This window comes from Emydura macquarii, unplaced genomic scaffold (genome assembly GCF_026122565.2).
Source record: "Emydura macquarii macquarii isolate MOO-44397 ecotype Brisbane River unplaced genomic scaffold, CSIRO-AGI_Emac_v2 contig_1451, whole genome shotgun sequence".
NCBI lineage: Eukaryota > Metazoa > Chordata > Testudines > Chelidae > Emydura > Emydura macquarii.
In genome coordinates this window covers 3,627,510-3,644,101 of record NW_027131588.1, presented here as the reverse complement: position 1 = coordinate 3,644,101, position 16,592 = coordinate 3,627,510, and positions in this window count along the sequence as shown.

The following is a 16,592-nucleotide window of genomic DNA, read 5'->3' as shown; positions in this document are numbered from 1 at the left end:
GCTCCACCCCCACCCCAGTCTTCTTTTCTCAAGACCAGCCAGGTTCAGTTTTTTAAATCTTTCCTTATAGGTCAAGTTTTCTGAACCTTTTATCATTTTTTGTTGCTCTTTTCTGAACTCTTTCCAGTTTGTCTATATCTTTCCTAAAGTGTGATGTCCATAATTGGGCACAGTACTCCAGCTGAGGTCTCAGCAGTGCTGACGAGAGTGGGACAATTATCTCCTGTGTTTTAGGTACAACATTCCTTTTAATATATATCTCAGGATATTAGCCTTTTTGCAACTGCATCACACTGCTGACTCATATTCAGGGGTGATCCATTATAACTCTCACATAATTTCCTGCAGTACACCACTTAGCCATTTATGTGATGTCCTAGATCTTAAGGCAAGCCTTGGAGTCCCAGTGTCTGCTGACACTTGCTGGGTAGAGAAGCTAGTAGGACTATAGCCTCAGCCAAAGCACCAACCATGTGTGATGGGTTCCTCTCCAGGTGCAGCCTGGAAACTGTGGGAATGCTGTGCCCCCTTGAACTCTCCAGCCTGGGCTGGCTCTTACAATGCCTCACCAGTGACAAGCGGCAATCCCTTCCGGGTACTATTATCACCTAGACTCAGCAACATGCAGAACCCCACACTTCGCTAGATGACAAGAATGTTTACCTGGGGTGTCTCTTACACCGCAATGCTGTCAGCAAGTGGCCATTACATAGATATTCAGAGGCAGGCAAACACCCAACTGAGTTACATGAAGACTTTCCCTAGCCACTCATGAACCAACAATAGATAGAGACACCAGCCAATTCCCACATCAGGACTGTACCACCTGGGCAAGAAAGAGTGTGAGTATAACTCTATAGCCTGTCAGTTGGGGCACACACCTGGGAAGGGGGGACCCAGGTTCAAGTCTCTGCTCTAATGAAGTCTTAATTACTTATATAAAGTGGAACAACTACATCAGGAGTGACCTAGAGAACCCTAGCCCAGTATATCTTATAGCCTCAGAGGTATGACACTCCTCTAGGAGTGGCAACACCTGAGTTCAAATCCCTTCTCTGTTTAAAAATATCCTAAAACAAAATGTTTTGGGGTGAAATATAACATACCATTTGACTTGAAATGGACTTTTTTCCCGCAACATGTTGTTAAGCATTTTTTGATTCTGTGTGGGTCTAAGTGAATTTTATTTTATTATTATTTTGGAATTGACAGTGATCTGAATACTAAGTTATTCACTAGCCTCTAACTGTGGATAATTATGGGCCTGCAGCTAGCTGCCTGGAACTTTGAGAATCACATGTTGCAGGAGGGAAGAGTTTTCAAAATATGGGGTCTTCTCATGTCTTGTTATCCAACATCTAGTACATGAAATGTGGTGTCCGCAATCAGTCTAGTGAAACCCACAACAAGGAAGTCAGTGCGAGTAAGAGGAAAAAATCAGCATCTATAAATGGAGCAAACAGGCAGCCTGGAGGGACGCAGACCACAAGAAAAGTTGGATTCTAAAAGCTTTACACAAACGTGGAAGCAAGAACTGAATCAGTAGACCATGGGGGATAAACATGAGAAAATAAAGCTAAGGGTTTTTTGCTATCATTGGGGATGGGACAAGAAGTGAGTGAGACACTGTTGCAAGGAATAATTCCTGGAACAACTGACAAAAGTATTGGTGAGTATTGTGACCCCAGACAGACTGACACTATTGAGGTTTTTTTTACCCCAAACCAAGAAGCAGAAGAGGAAATAGATATTTATGTTACTGAGCTGAGAACTGAGACATCTATATGTAACTCTGGAGTCATTAAAGATTCCCTAATTAGAAACAGGATTGTTTCTGGGCTGTGGTTCTAACTTAGAGGAGAGATTGTTTAAATAGTTCTAACCCTAGAGAAATACCTCCAAATAACAAAGGCAGCTGTACTGTTCAGGGGAAGGGATAAAAACAATGACAGTTAACGGTGCAGAAAAAGTATAAAGGTTCAAGCTAAAGGAACACAGGAAACAGGACAGAGCCAGACTAGACTGAGAATGCAGGCATCATAGTCCAGCATATATACCGTGGAAAGCAACATGAAAGGCAGGAAAGAAATGCCCAGTCTATGGCTAATGGTGCGAGGGTGTGGAACAGAGAACCACTTTATATCCCAATGCAACAGCTACCATAGGAAGAAAATAGCAGAAGTAAATGCAGTGTTGAAGTTGAGACTTCTAGTGAAGAGGAGAGAATCTGTGGTGTGACTTTAATGGATATAAAGACTCTCAATATACATGCACTGCTGAAGAAGGCCCCCAGCTATACAATTGTCATATTTGCAACTAAGCTATTAGATCAATGAATAATTAAGTTCCATCTGGATTGCAGAACCAGCTGCAATATAATCGCAGCAATACTGATAAGCAGCAGTATTAGACTAGAGAAACGTGACCAGGTGCTGTTGATGTACAGTACAATTACTCACATGCCAGTGGTCAAATGCAAGCTCAATAAGAAACCCATGAAACAAGAGATGTTATCACTTGGAGTTAGCTATGGATTTGATTGCAGTACAACTCCAGAGTATCCTCATTGTGAGAAAAAAGGGAGAACAGTCACAGTGGGCCATTTCCAGAATTCTAACAGAATATAAGGACATACTTCAAGGACACCTAGAGGGCAAGCTGAATTTACTAATAGACTCTTATGTACAGCCTGCGAGGCTACTGAAATGCAGAATTCCATTAACCCTGCTGGAATCACTGAAAAAGGAACTGGCAAGCCTTCAAAGGAACTGGAAACATTATACCAGTTCAAACCAGCACAGAGAAAATCAGCAGCCTTGTAGTGGTAGAGAACCTTCAGGTAAACTGAGAATCTGCATTGGCTAAAAACCACTTAACAGAGCCTTGATTTGAAGTCTCTACTCATTACCAACGATTGAGGATTATTCAATTATTCAAATTATCCGGGGCATTACTGTTTGTGATGTTAGGAGTGGGTTTTGGAATATTGAACTAGATGAGCTATCTAGCCACCTGATAACCTTTGCTGCATTTTTGGCAGGTACTGCTGGTATGAATGCCTATTGCCATCATTCTAGCCCCAAAGGTGTTCCAATGTAAACTGAACCAGGCATTAGAGGGAAGCTCCAGCATCTAGACTGTAGCTGATACCATTCTTTTTGTAAGACAAGGAGAGATCAAGGAAGAGACAACCCAGGACTATGAAACCAAGCTGCAATAACTCCTAAACAGGTGCCAGGAGCAGAATGTAAGGCTGAATGCAGACAAGCTGAAGCTGTAGAGAACTGAGGTCCTCTACACTGGACATCTGTTGACATGTTCTGAGGGACTACTACTGGGCCCTGAGAAACTGATAGCCATTAAGAAAATGCCCATACCTAAACCTGTGAATGTATGATTTTTATAGGGATGGGCAACTATCCCAGCTTCTGTGCACACTTATCAGACGCTTGTGAATTCTTGAGGCAGGTAAGAAAAAGTTATATGGTGTGGAAACAGTCAGAGACCCAAGAACAGGCACCTGAAAGAGTAAAGAAAATCATAAGCAAGGCACCAGTCCTACAGCACTACAGATCTTCAGTGCAGCTAGAGCTACAGTGTGATGCTTCAGAAGGAGGCCTAGAGGCATCAGTGATGCAAAGCCAGCAGCTGATAGTGTTTGCTGTGGAGCCTGGTAGACATAGAAAAGGGATAAGCTCAGGCAGAAAAAGAGCTACTGGCTGTGCTTTTTGGAATGGAACAACTCCATCAATTCACTGTTTGGGCACACGGTGAATGTGCTGTCTGATCACAAGCAACTAGAAAATACTCAAGTGACTACAGTATGTGTGTATTGTTACTGTGGCTTTTAAGAGAATGAATAGAATCTCCAGGGCATGGAAGCTTATAGATTGATCTGAGTTAAGATGTGCTGTATACATGTATACTAAGTATCTAATAAAGACTGTTGTTAAGTAACTGGCAATGAATTATTATAAAAACTAGAGGATTACTTGAATATAAAATAACACATGACACCAGGAGTGAAGGAAGTGATAAAAGAACTGGATGATAAAAAATCCCACAAAACTTGAGGTAAAAGTTGCTCAGAAGTGAAAAACCAGTTTGAATGAAAAAAGATTGATCACTTAAGAGTTCCCACATTTCTAAAAATGTCAAGAAATGCTACAAATAATTGAAAAAAGTTTAAACAAAAATTTGATTGATTTTTTAGGGCATTGGGCTCTATTCATAAGGAAGATGAACAAAAGATTGCCATCTTGTTTTAATATTGCAGATTCTGTAGCAATTTCATTAAATAATTAATTTGAGCTTAATGTTAGAGAATAAGCTATGCGTTTGTCTTAAAAATAAATTTGAGGAACATATTTACCAAAAAGAAGTGATATATTTGAAAGATTTCAGTGTCATTCAATAAATCAAAAATTGACGAAGAGACTTTTGAAGTATTGACAGATCTAAAGATAAATCAGACATATAATTTCCAGAATCTGAGTCAATGATAAGAGATCAAATTTTGATTGGTATAAAAGATATCAGCGTAAGACAGATTGTAAGAAAAGCCAGATCTAAATCTGGAAAAAAGCAGTGAGGATTTGCCAAACTGCTGAACTTAATCAACGATTACACATTTTAGAAAGAAAAGAAACTGAAGTGGATATAGGCTTAATAAACAAAAGTAAAAAACAAATCTATAGAAGAAAACAGAGTGTAAGTAGTAAAGTTAAAACATATGATCATATGAATGAATATTCTTGATGTGGAAGGAGGCATCAACCTACACAATGTCCAGTATATGGTCAAACCTGTCATATCTGCAAGAAACAAAATAATTTTTGCAAAAGTTTGTAAACAGAGAAGTGTGGAAAAACTTAGAAGTCATACATATAGTTCAAAATTCAAAAGTCTCAGAGAAGATACTGAATAAGAAATACAGAGCTGACATTACAGATGAAGAAAATGTGTTTCTGGGTATTTTGAAACAGAGGTACTCTGTGATCTACAAGGAGGATTGGACAGTTACAAAATAAATGTTCCATTAGTAGATAGTGTATGTAACAGATACACATGCACAAGCTAATGTAATTTCACAAGAAATTGTAACATGTCTAAAAGTTAAACCTGTAGTAAGAGAACAAATTAAAAAAATCTTGTTATGGATATTTGTGAAGTACGGATCATAATTAAACATAATGTAGAAAACATAAGATTTATAGTAGTTATGGGACAAGGTATTTCTGTTTTAGGGTTGGAAACTTGTTTAACACTAAATATAATTGAAGGAATCCAGACTATTCAAGGTTCTGAAAAACTGGAAATAGTACATCAATATAATTAAGAGTAGAAGAGCTAACTGAATAGATGAATTTATTAGTAATAGTAGAAAAGGATGTTTGCCAGAGGAGGTTGTGAAGGCCAAGACTATGTAACAGGATTAAAAAGGAACTAGATAAATTCATGGAAGATAGGTCCATCAGTTGCTATTAGCCAGGATAGCCATGTATTACTGTTTGCCAGGGGGTGGGAATGGCGGACAGCATGGATCATTTGATGATTACCTGTTCTATTCATTCCCTCTGAAGCACCTGGCATTGGCCCCTGTCGGAAGACAGGATAGTGGGGCTAGATGGACCATTGGTCTGAGCTAGTATGGCTGTTCTTATGTTCTAAAAGTAAGATGAATCCTTACATTTATGTTTAGATAAAAAAAAACTTAAATATTTATGTTAAAAGAGAACATTTTAAAATACCTATAAGTGAAGAAATATTTGGACAAATGTAAGGAGCAAAATACGTTTCTTCTTCTGATGCTTTGAATGGATTTTGGCAAATACCATTGGAGCAAGAAAATCAATTGCTATGTACGTTTACCATTTTGGACATTACTGTTTTAAAAGATTACCTTTTGGGTTATGTTCAGCTCCAGAGGTATTTCACAGAGTAATACAAAAGATTTTTTAAATTACAGATGGCACACAAGTGTACAGTGATGATATAATAATATAGGGAAGAACTTTATAAGAGCATGATATAAGAGTAACTAAAACATTATCTACAACAAGAGATGTAGGAATGAAAATTTAACAAAAATAAATATAAATTTAGAGTACAAGAATTAATGTTTCTAGGAGAAAAACTGACCAGTCAGGGATTAGATTGATCTACAGTGAATACAAGGCATTGATAACATTGCTTACCCAAAAGATGAGTTATTACAGAAACTTTGTATGGTTAATTTTCCAGGAAAATACATACCTAACCTAAAAAAAAAAAGGCTCTGCTTTGTAAAAATAATCAATGAAAATGAAACTGTCAGCACCAACAATTTAAGCAGCTTAAACAACTAATGAAAACAGCTCCAGTATTATAATTATTTGGTATTAAGAGATTACAAAATTGTCTTCAGATGCATCCAAACAAAGCTTAAGAATGGTTCTATTACGAAAAGTATGGTGAGCTGTGGAAACCCAATATTTATGTGTTTACAGCTACATCAAAAATGGAATTTCAGTATGCTCAAATAGAAAAAGAGGCTTTGGCATTGACTTTGGATGAAAAAAATCACATATTTATATAGAGGAGATCTGTATTGGCTGAAACAGATCATAAACTGTTAGTTAATTTTCCAAAAAGGAACACAACAGACATACCTCCTCAGTTACAAATATTATTTTTTCAATTGTATTTATATGATTTAAAATTAGAATATCACCCATGCAAATCATTAAATGTTCCTGATACTCTTTTTAGAGTTTATGATGTAATCATTGTAATCCAAGAAGATGATGATGATGCGGTACATGTAATTATACTTTTTTTTTCTTCCTATTTTATTTCCTATATCAGAAAAAGCATGGGAAGAAAGTGTAGAGCAGCTAGACAGGATGAGAATTTATAAAAGAGTATTATAGCTATTGAAAAAGGATATAATAAAAATCAGGAAGCCATCTAATCAATTTATTCAAGACTTAGCTGTAATTGTATGAATTCTGCTTAAAGATAATAAAGGAGTAATTCCCTTAGGGTTCACAGCAGAGATGTTGAGATGCATACATGAGGGACATTTAGGCATAGAAAATGTAAACGTAGAGCAAAAGAAGTTCTGTAGGGGCCACAAATGAACCAAAACATAGAGAATTATATAAAAGAATGTGAGATATGAAAAATATAGAAATGCTCAGTCTAAACAACCTATGACATATATTCAAGAAAGCTTAACACCTTGGTCTAAAGTAGGTTTAGATCTATTTGAATGCAAAGGATATGCACGTGTTTTAGTTCTTGATTATTTTTCATGTTTTCCTGAAATTGCTGTACTAGAAAACACATGCACCAAACAAGTTATTAAAAAAATAAATAAAGTTTTGCAAGCGTGGAATTCCCAATATGTAATTTCTGATAATGTACCTCAACTTCACAGTCAAGAGTGTTTGTATATTGCCACAGACCTGGTTCAGCACCTCTCCCTCCAGCAACCTGTCAGCAACACACCGACCACACTCTGGCTTCCAGCAACCTTGGTTACTACTTACAGGGTGACCCCAACAGACTCCCAGTCCTGAATTTTCTCCAGAAATATGTGTTCTGCACTATCCAGCCCTCTCTTGAACAATTCAGATATTACAGGTTCATTGCCCCTATAAAGTGTCCATATACATCAGTTTTTAACTGTAATTGGACTTACCTAAACAATTCAGTTTAAATACAATAGTGGATTATTTTTTATTGAAAAATAAAACAAATTTAGTAAACTACAAAGAGAGAGATTTTTCATCAATACAAGTATAAGGTATTAAAGTCAGAAATGTTAACAAGAGAAGAGAAGATAAATCTTAGCTGCTAGGAAGCATGTAAACAAACTAGACTTAGTTCATAATAAAATCATTACCTTATGTTTCCAGCAACACAGCTGATCAAATTCTCAAGTCAGGATCTGACTCCAAAAGCCCAAAGGGCTGGTTCCTTTGTTTTCTTAGTTGTGTGTGTGTCTGAGAGAGAGAGAGAGAGAGAGAGAGAGGAGTGTTTTTGTCCCTCACTTTTATAGTCCAGTCCCCCTTTGAAGTTGATTCTTCTGAGGATTACCCCTCAAAGCAAAATTTATTCAAACAGTAAAGAAGACAAGTGAAGTCTGGGAGTGAAGGTGCCCCCATGCTCTTTCTTCTTCCTTATGTATACTGAAATGTAGATTTGTCCTATCTCTTTCTTGTTGTCTCAAGGACCATGTTTACTACATATATGTAAATTGAGGTAAAAACACATTCCTTTATTTAAGCTAGACCTGCTTAGCCACTCCTGCCTAATCGGGCTACGTGAATTTGAACATGTGGCACCAATATCATACAGGGGGAGTTCATAACTTTACATATGCCATTGCTATATTTCACCATAATACTATTGACCAGCAGGTTATTAATTTTCAAATGATACCTCACAAGGCATATTTTCTACAAAGATTATTACAATAGCGCATAGGGTCTGAATTTGGGAGTGCATTCGGTCACAGTCCCATTAAATGTACATTTTAATGACACCTCAAATGCAAGTCCACAAACTAAAATGTACTGTATGTCAACAGTGTACACACTTACCCTGTTATACTGAATATACAAGCTCATTCTCAGGGTACAGCAGTGATAAAAATTCTACTTCCTCAGAAGGGGATGATACTGGCTGTATCTAGCCTTCTGAGATTCCCTTGGTGTGTGGTGTTGGAAGCTTTTAGATGCCATAAATCTGGCACTGTGCCACCTACCCTCCTAGCTCTGTCAAGGAGGCAAGCTGGGATGGGATGGGGTATACCCGGAATGCATCTGTGCTCCAGGAATTCTTAGCCAGCAAATGATCCTTGGTGACCATGCTTGCTCGCTTAGATTCAAGGAACCGCTGTGCTGCTCTAACCTATGCTGAGGCCAGAGATGATACTGTGTAAAGTGGAGAAGCAGGTAACCATAAGTGACTCCTTGATGACCTATGATCCTCTTCTAAGCTTAGTGGATCTAAAGTCCTTAATTTGTGCTGCGGTACCTAGACATATGGCTTCTTACATGGGGATTTGGTTTTATTTACAAGACATCTTCATGTTGTATGTATAATTCAGTTGCTCTTGCAATAGTTAAATTCCAGAAATATATCAGAGGGAGCTGAACAGGAATTTGGGAGGGAGGGGAAGCTTTTACACCATCACCATGAATAATAGAAATCCAGAGTACCTGCATATTGAACAATTGTTCTTCCAATAGATTTTCTGAACAGCAGCCATGTGTCTGCAATGCAAAAATATCACTGGGAGTGCTGTCCTACTTACCACGAAAAACAGAGATTTTTTTTTGTAGGTTTTTTAGGATAAGCAGCAGTATAATATAGTCAATCAGCAAAGAATTTCCTGAAATATAGAATCCTTGTAAAATTAACAGAGCACATCATTTTTTTCTTACCTACACTTCTCTCTAGCAACTGGGAAACAGAAATTTTCACACTGAGGATACTGGAGTGCAGAAAGGGCAGGAGTTAGTTGTAAAATTGTGAAAACTGTTTTTTTAAATTATTATTTATTATAGAAAATGGAGAAAAATTAGCTAGTGGGGAATTATTACAGGGGTTTGAATGCTTAAAAATAGGAAAGCAACTGATTTAAAGCAAATCAGCAGATGATTTGAGGAAGGAGTGGTGACAGCTGTTTCTGTTTATTATATACATGAAGTATACCTGTTGGCATGTGAAATGCCCCTTTTGTGTTTTTCTAGCACCAAGTTGCAGCAATTACAGTATAATACTAGCGCATATGGCAGTGTAATTGAAGGTGTGGCAAGAAATTAGAGTTAAGTACTTAGGGTCACATGCTCCCCTCCACTAAACAGAGTGGAGGGGAGCAGATGGGCACATATTACAGTGAGGCACAAAGGGCATGAGAAGTCCATCCAGAAGGGAAAGGCAACTATGTCGTGTGGTAAAATGTGATCAGGGATGTGTGGCCTTCAGGAATGCTGTGGGGCTAGAGAGCAGCCACTATATCCAGTATGTTGCTCCGGCAAATAAGTGAAATCCAACTCAAATTCCCAGGCAAGTTCACGCCGAACAAATCAGCACGAGGTAGAATGGAACCAGCTACTCCAGCACAGTGTGGTCCTGGAGCTACACACACAGAGAACATCTGCAACCATCGTGTGTGTGCCTGGAAGAACTGTTACAACAATCAGCCAGTTCCTGAAAATATTAGTACAATGGGGACAGGGCACCAATCCCATCCTCCCCAGCCTGGCTACAGACTTGTATGCTGTGGATTTCCAAAGAGCAGTTCAGCCTGGTGAGCCTCTGACAAATGTTTGTTGCCCATCATTTTGTGCTTGCATAGGTCAACAAATGTTATACTACCATTTAATGCAAGACATTTGCATGAACATTTTCGGCAGATATCTGAATTTGGAAGGTAGAACACACAGTGCTGCAGGCCCATTTCTGTACTACCTTGCTTCTTTGATGTTCCTTACACCTGAGCAAAATGGATATAATAATTAGAATAGTAGCATCTTATACCCACTTTACATTGATATTAATGACTACCCAAAATGGAAGGCATTGGAATATCAAGCCCTAAGTGTTATACTATTTTAATTCCAAAATAATACATAATCGTCGAGGAAATGAAAAAGATCATTTCCTACCAGTGACTTTCCATAGTAAAACCATTTTGCTCACAGGATTGTGATTGTTCACACACCAGTGTATTCAAAAATAATTTGCCAATGTTTGTTTGGCAGTTGATTTTACTGTATTTTTTTCCCCTGATATAGAACACTACTGTGTTTCCCAAAAGATCAATAGTAAAATAAAAGGCTTTAGCATATGCTACACTATTACAGATACTGTGTTAGTGTAAAATCCTGTATTAAACTACAGTATATATTTAATAAGATACCAAAGCCCACAATGATCTGCTGACTCATTATTGGTGATTTGTGGAGCATAGCAAATCATTTTTTTCATTGAAAAAGGTAACTCTCATATTTTACTGCAGAAAATAAATTCTAGGATGACTTAGGGCTGTGATATGATCTGGCAATAAGTTCTGCTGTGAGTCAGAATACCCAGCAAAAGGCAGTTATTGACATTACACTGCACCATGCACAAATAAAAATTCAGATACTAACATGATTATTAAAGATACAAGGAAAAACCAAAATAGTTTATTATACAGTCTGAAGTACAGCATTGTCGAATGTAGTTTCATATCTATATGGTATGTTATTTAAGTCAATGCTTGGTAGAAATGGCATTGAGCTTTCTTTATTACAGCAGGGGGCAGCATGGCATGCAGTTTTCTGTTCTATAACAGAATTATATATAATAACAGTATTAACAATGTGATTTACTAATTAGCACAGAACCTTGCTGGTTACAGATTGATGTGTAAACTCCTTTCCTATCAAAACAGGCACAAAAGTATGAGTCCCCTGGCCAATCTGTCGGACTTGGCATAATTAGAAGGTATCTGTAAAATATCAAAGAGAAAGATCATTATTCATAAAGATTAAGGCATGTAGCAGTAGGTGAGACCTCATTTTTTAATCAGTTCTCAACCATTAGTGCATAAACACTTCAGATAATAAACATCAGATTAGCCACCAGTCCGGTTGATGTTTTGCAGACATAAAGTTGAGACAGTGATACAATGATACCACACCATGCCTGCGAGGCTATTCCAGGATCCTTATATAGTACAGAATCCTTATATAACATAGCATCCACCCAAAATATTTGCATTCCAATAAATTTTTCAAAGACTATTACACAGATAAGGAACAGAACCTGAAGAAATGTTTTTGTATTATGTCTTGCTGGAAGTTGGGAGGATTTATCTTTAGTGCTGGTTTGCAAAGGGTCAAATGATTATACCAAAAGCTTTTTGTTTATAGATGAGCCTACCAGATCAATACAGCTGTTATGAAAATGCACTGGGAATGAGGAGGGCACTTGCAGTATTCTGCATAATTGATTCTAAGGTTGATTTAAAGTGCACTGATCCTTACTTCTGCGTCTTTAAAACGGAAAGCCAGGGAAGAGAAGATTTCAACTAATGCTGAAGAATCTGTTTTACAACATATTTCTTAGTCAGGCTAAGTAGACTATTTTGTCCATATTACAGTGCAAATTAAAGGGAGCAGAAGGGACATTGATTATTAATTTCCCTGAAAGCAGCAGGGCAGAATTAATGATGTCACAGCTTTCTGACTGGGATGGGTAGTTTCTTAAAGCAAACAGAAAAATAGCGCTAACTGCTAATCAATTACACCTGGATTAGGAAATATTACTGGCCATTAATGGCTTTGTAGCATTAAAATCAATGAGGCTTGTCAAAATAAATTAGGAGGCCCATACCACTGTTTAGCTTCTTCAATCTTAACAAATTAGAGGGGGGGGAAAAGAGCCCCTTACTGAAAGCTGAAGTAGGCTAATCATACATACTGGTAAATATTCAGGTGTCCAAAAAAGGGTACAGCTAAATATTTCTGTGGTTCAATGATGGTTAAGCAGAGTGCTTCTGAATAACCTACATCTACTTGGAAAAAAATATCCATTTCTTTTGGTTAATTAGCTGACTTGAAACTGGGTTACTTTATCATTTTACATGATGTGAAATATGCAGTTTTTCAAGATTTCAACATGAAACCAGGTGCAACTCAGCAGTTTTACTTTGAGAGTCTGAGTTTGTTTGAACATGAAACTCAAAGCAAAATTTAAGTGGGGAGAGTGCAAAGCCACATGGATAAAACTGAATAAGATATTTGTACAAACCCTATGAAGCCAGTTTTACAGAGATCTATTAACAAATAGCCAGAGCATAAAGTTAAGCACCAAAATCCATATTTAGGCACTTACCTAAAAATGACCTGATTTTCAGGGTTCTGAGTACCTACAGCTCTCATTAATTTCAGTGCTGACATCTTTGAAAAACAAATGAGCTTTTACGTAAGTGCCTACATGTGTATAAGCTAAATTTGAAATGGGGGCCTGTTTGCTTTCTTCTAATCTCTTTTGAAAGTCTGCATTGTTTGTGAAGGATACCACACATAACATCCGCCATAATCAATGGATGATGTAGATGCTGGACACTCCTGAAAATCAGGTCACTTTTATTTGGCTGTCTAATTTTGGACTTAGATACCTTACTTTATGCACTCAAGTTTGACAATTTTGACCTTGGGACCAGATTTTCAAAGGTATTTTAGGTGCTGAAAGGGGGATTTTCTAAAGTGCCTAGATACCTTACTTCCAATGAAAGTAGGAAGTAGGCACTTTTGAAAATGCTCACTAAGTCCCTTTCTGCATCATTAGGGGTTTAACAACCTGTATGGAACTTGGAAGGTGAGTGTGCAGGTTGCAGGAGGGAAGGGTTGGGAAGACGGACCAGGAAGTCAGTTGGTGTTAACATGGCGGCTGGAATGCACTCTGTAGTTACAGCTTTTCTGTAAAAAGTTCTCTTAATAAGGAGTGAGTTTAGTTTTACAAGCATAGACTCCCATCATGTAATTACTTAGCATGCAGTATGTGAAACAAAGGTGCCTAAATATCTTTTAAAATCTGATCCAATAGCACTGCAATGAAGCTGCTGACTCATAACTGGAGCCTCCTTGCAGACTAAGTGAACTAGAAGGAGGAAATTATGGGAGGACACAGATCATTATCAAGCCAACAGAAGGTACTTTGGCCTGGATCCGCAAAGGGATTTAGGCATTGTGACACTGAACAGCATGATGGCAAACTTTTAGCTGCCTAGAAAATCACAGGAACAATACTGTGACCTACAAAGCCTGAGTTAGACACCTAGACTCCCTATACAATGTATTGGGAGAAAGATGCACCTTGGAATGCAATCTACAAAATCCGGGATCTGTTGTGAGATGCTGATGAAAGGGGTGCTAGATGCCTAAGTCCAGGCCTCAGGAAGGTGACTATCTCTGCTAACTATCCACAAGTGGGAATAGTTCTCACAACCCCTCTCCTAAAATCAGATGTCTAGTGCAGACCCTGGCTTATGATTTTACTAAGAAATTAGGTAGGCAGTACATTTGCCAATATCAATGGTCCTTTACCTCTCTCTGGTTAGTAGATAGGGAGCACAATATGTTGGTTTCCTCCCTCCTCCCTTTCCCCCCCCCCCTTTTTTTTTTTTTTTTAAGCCCTGTCACTTCTGTGTGGTATTTTCCCAGAGCTTTTCTACATAAGCATTGAGGGAATCCAGCTAATGTAACAGATCCAGAGTGGTTTGGGGTTGATTGCTAATGTGTTCACTTTTTTCCATTTCCTCCTGCCAATAGTTTCATAGAAAGAAAAAGGTCCAGTGTTTAACACCATGTTTTTGGATAACTTTAGTCAGTGATTTATTTGTGAAATTCCTAAAGGAGGACAGGATAGCCACACAAAAGTCCCACAGCTGCAGACTGAGGCAATGCAAACCACAGAAAATTATAGAGAGCAATTAAGAACTGCAGTCCCTGGCTGGGAAGATATTTAATGCTTGGAGCCAGAAAACAGATAAAAAAGGGCATTTCTTTAGCTTCCCACACTAAACTTACTTTAGCATTGCCATTTTGCAGAGCAATTCATGTATTCAAGATTCTTTCAGTACTTGGTCTTGTCTTTTAGCTTGGCATGTTCTTTACTTTAACCTTCTTTTCTTTTCCCTTTACCAAAAAGTTATCAGGTATGGTTTAAAGCTTATTTGCTTCCAAATCATCTATATTTCTGTTATTCTCTAGATATTGTCTAGTTGAGCTAAGACTTTTTATGCACTTTGGTGCACTTATAGATATTTTGTGCCCAAATGAAATATTGGCAATGTTATATCTCATTCACATCTATCAGTTGAAATCTAGACATATGAGGCTCCATTGTGCTCCAATTCCTTTGTAGAACTCTGAAGGAGTTCAGTTTTTCTGTCTGTTAGTGAACTATTTAGACTGATGCATGGAATAGTTGTGCTTGCCACACGTGTAACAAGAGGATTCAATATCAAACCTTTATACACAAGCCAAGGCTCATACATTAAATTTCCAGTATACAACTCTGACAGAGAATGGCAGCATCTTCTTTTTGCCCCTCCTCAATACAAGAACAAGGCACATATCCCAAAGGCATCACACTTAACATACTCTGGAGGTGCTGAAGAAAAACATTGTCAGCTAACGCCTCTGTGTTAAATAATAGAATGTGCTTGCTGTGAGAGCAGAAGTTTCATCTTTGTCATCACATGCAGAGAGTCTCACAATCCGTTTTCTCTCTGAGCTGATTCCTTCTTAGAAGAACCAACATGATCTGGCTTCTTGAGCCAGGCAAATATGCCACCCTTGTCTACAGTAAAATGCAGAGTTTCAAAGAACTACACAACACTTCCCCACTACAAATCATACCACATGAAAATATATAGCGAATTGATGGGTTTTTTTCCCTAAAAGATATGCTGTGGGAATTATTTTGGGGGAGTTCTCTGTCCTGTGTTATACATGAGGTCAGACTAGATGATCATGGTGCTTCCTTCTGGCCTGGGAATCTAGGAAGAATAAGCTAAAATTGGTAAATAAAATCAGTTGGAAAACAGGGTCACATGCACTCATCCATGAGCAGTTCTTATATTAGAGCTAGTTGAAAAATGGAAAAACAATTTTGTGAAAAATTGTGAAGAAGTTTCGATTTCACGAGGTTTGTAATGGAATGATTTTGAATATTTTTTTGGGGGGAAATTTCCAATTTTTACAATGTTAAAATTTCACACCAAATTTTCATTTTTCTTCTTTTTTCTTCTTTTTGTCCCTGAGTGCAATAAAATGAATAATAACCAGGGTTTGCCCCTATTTTTTTTCTCCCTCCCTCCCCCCTTTTTCTATTCTGTTCCTTTCAAAAGTTCTCAAATGTAGAAAAGTTACTGTGTGTCAGAGGGGTATGTGACAGATATCAATATCTTGAATTGACTTTATTGAACTAAGTTTAATATCTCTGGGACCATTATATTAAAAATGCAATTGTGTAAGTGTTCTTGTGGAATTATATGTATGGACCTTCTTTAGGACACTGACTAATGCAATTTCTGGAAGGTATTAGAAACATAAAGGACTTTTTGGAACAATACTTGTGAAGTGGATTTCCTAGGAAGTACCTGGGGAATGCAAATGCCCCACTTCAAATCCCCCTTTTGAAACTATGCCCTGGGGAGGAAAACCTACTGTCTACTAATTATCTACTCCTGAAAACTCCAGATCAAAGACCTGTATAAAGGGTGGACTAAACATGTTCTGAGTGAGTTTGTTCTGAGCTGAAGCTGTGCTAAACTTGTAACCACAAGGAACCCCGTTGGGTTGGGGTTTGAAGGACTTGTCCTGCCAGAATCCATGTTAGGGGGAACTCCTGACAAGTTTATGAGCATGCATGTAGATTCTTATATTGTTTTTAATATATTTTCTTTGTAGTGCTTTTACCTTAAGAATAAAATAATCTTGCATAGAAAGAACTGTGTGGTAACTTATAACTGTAGCAATTACATTTGTTAACCATCTCTGAAGAGAAAGCAAACCAGTGTGGTCTGGCAAACTATTTGTGCT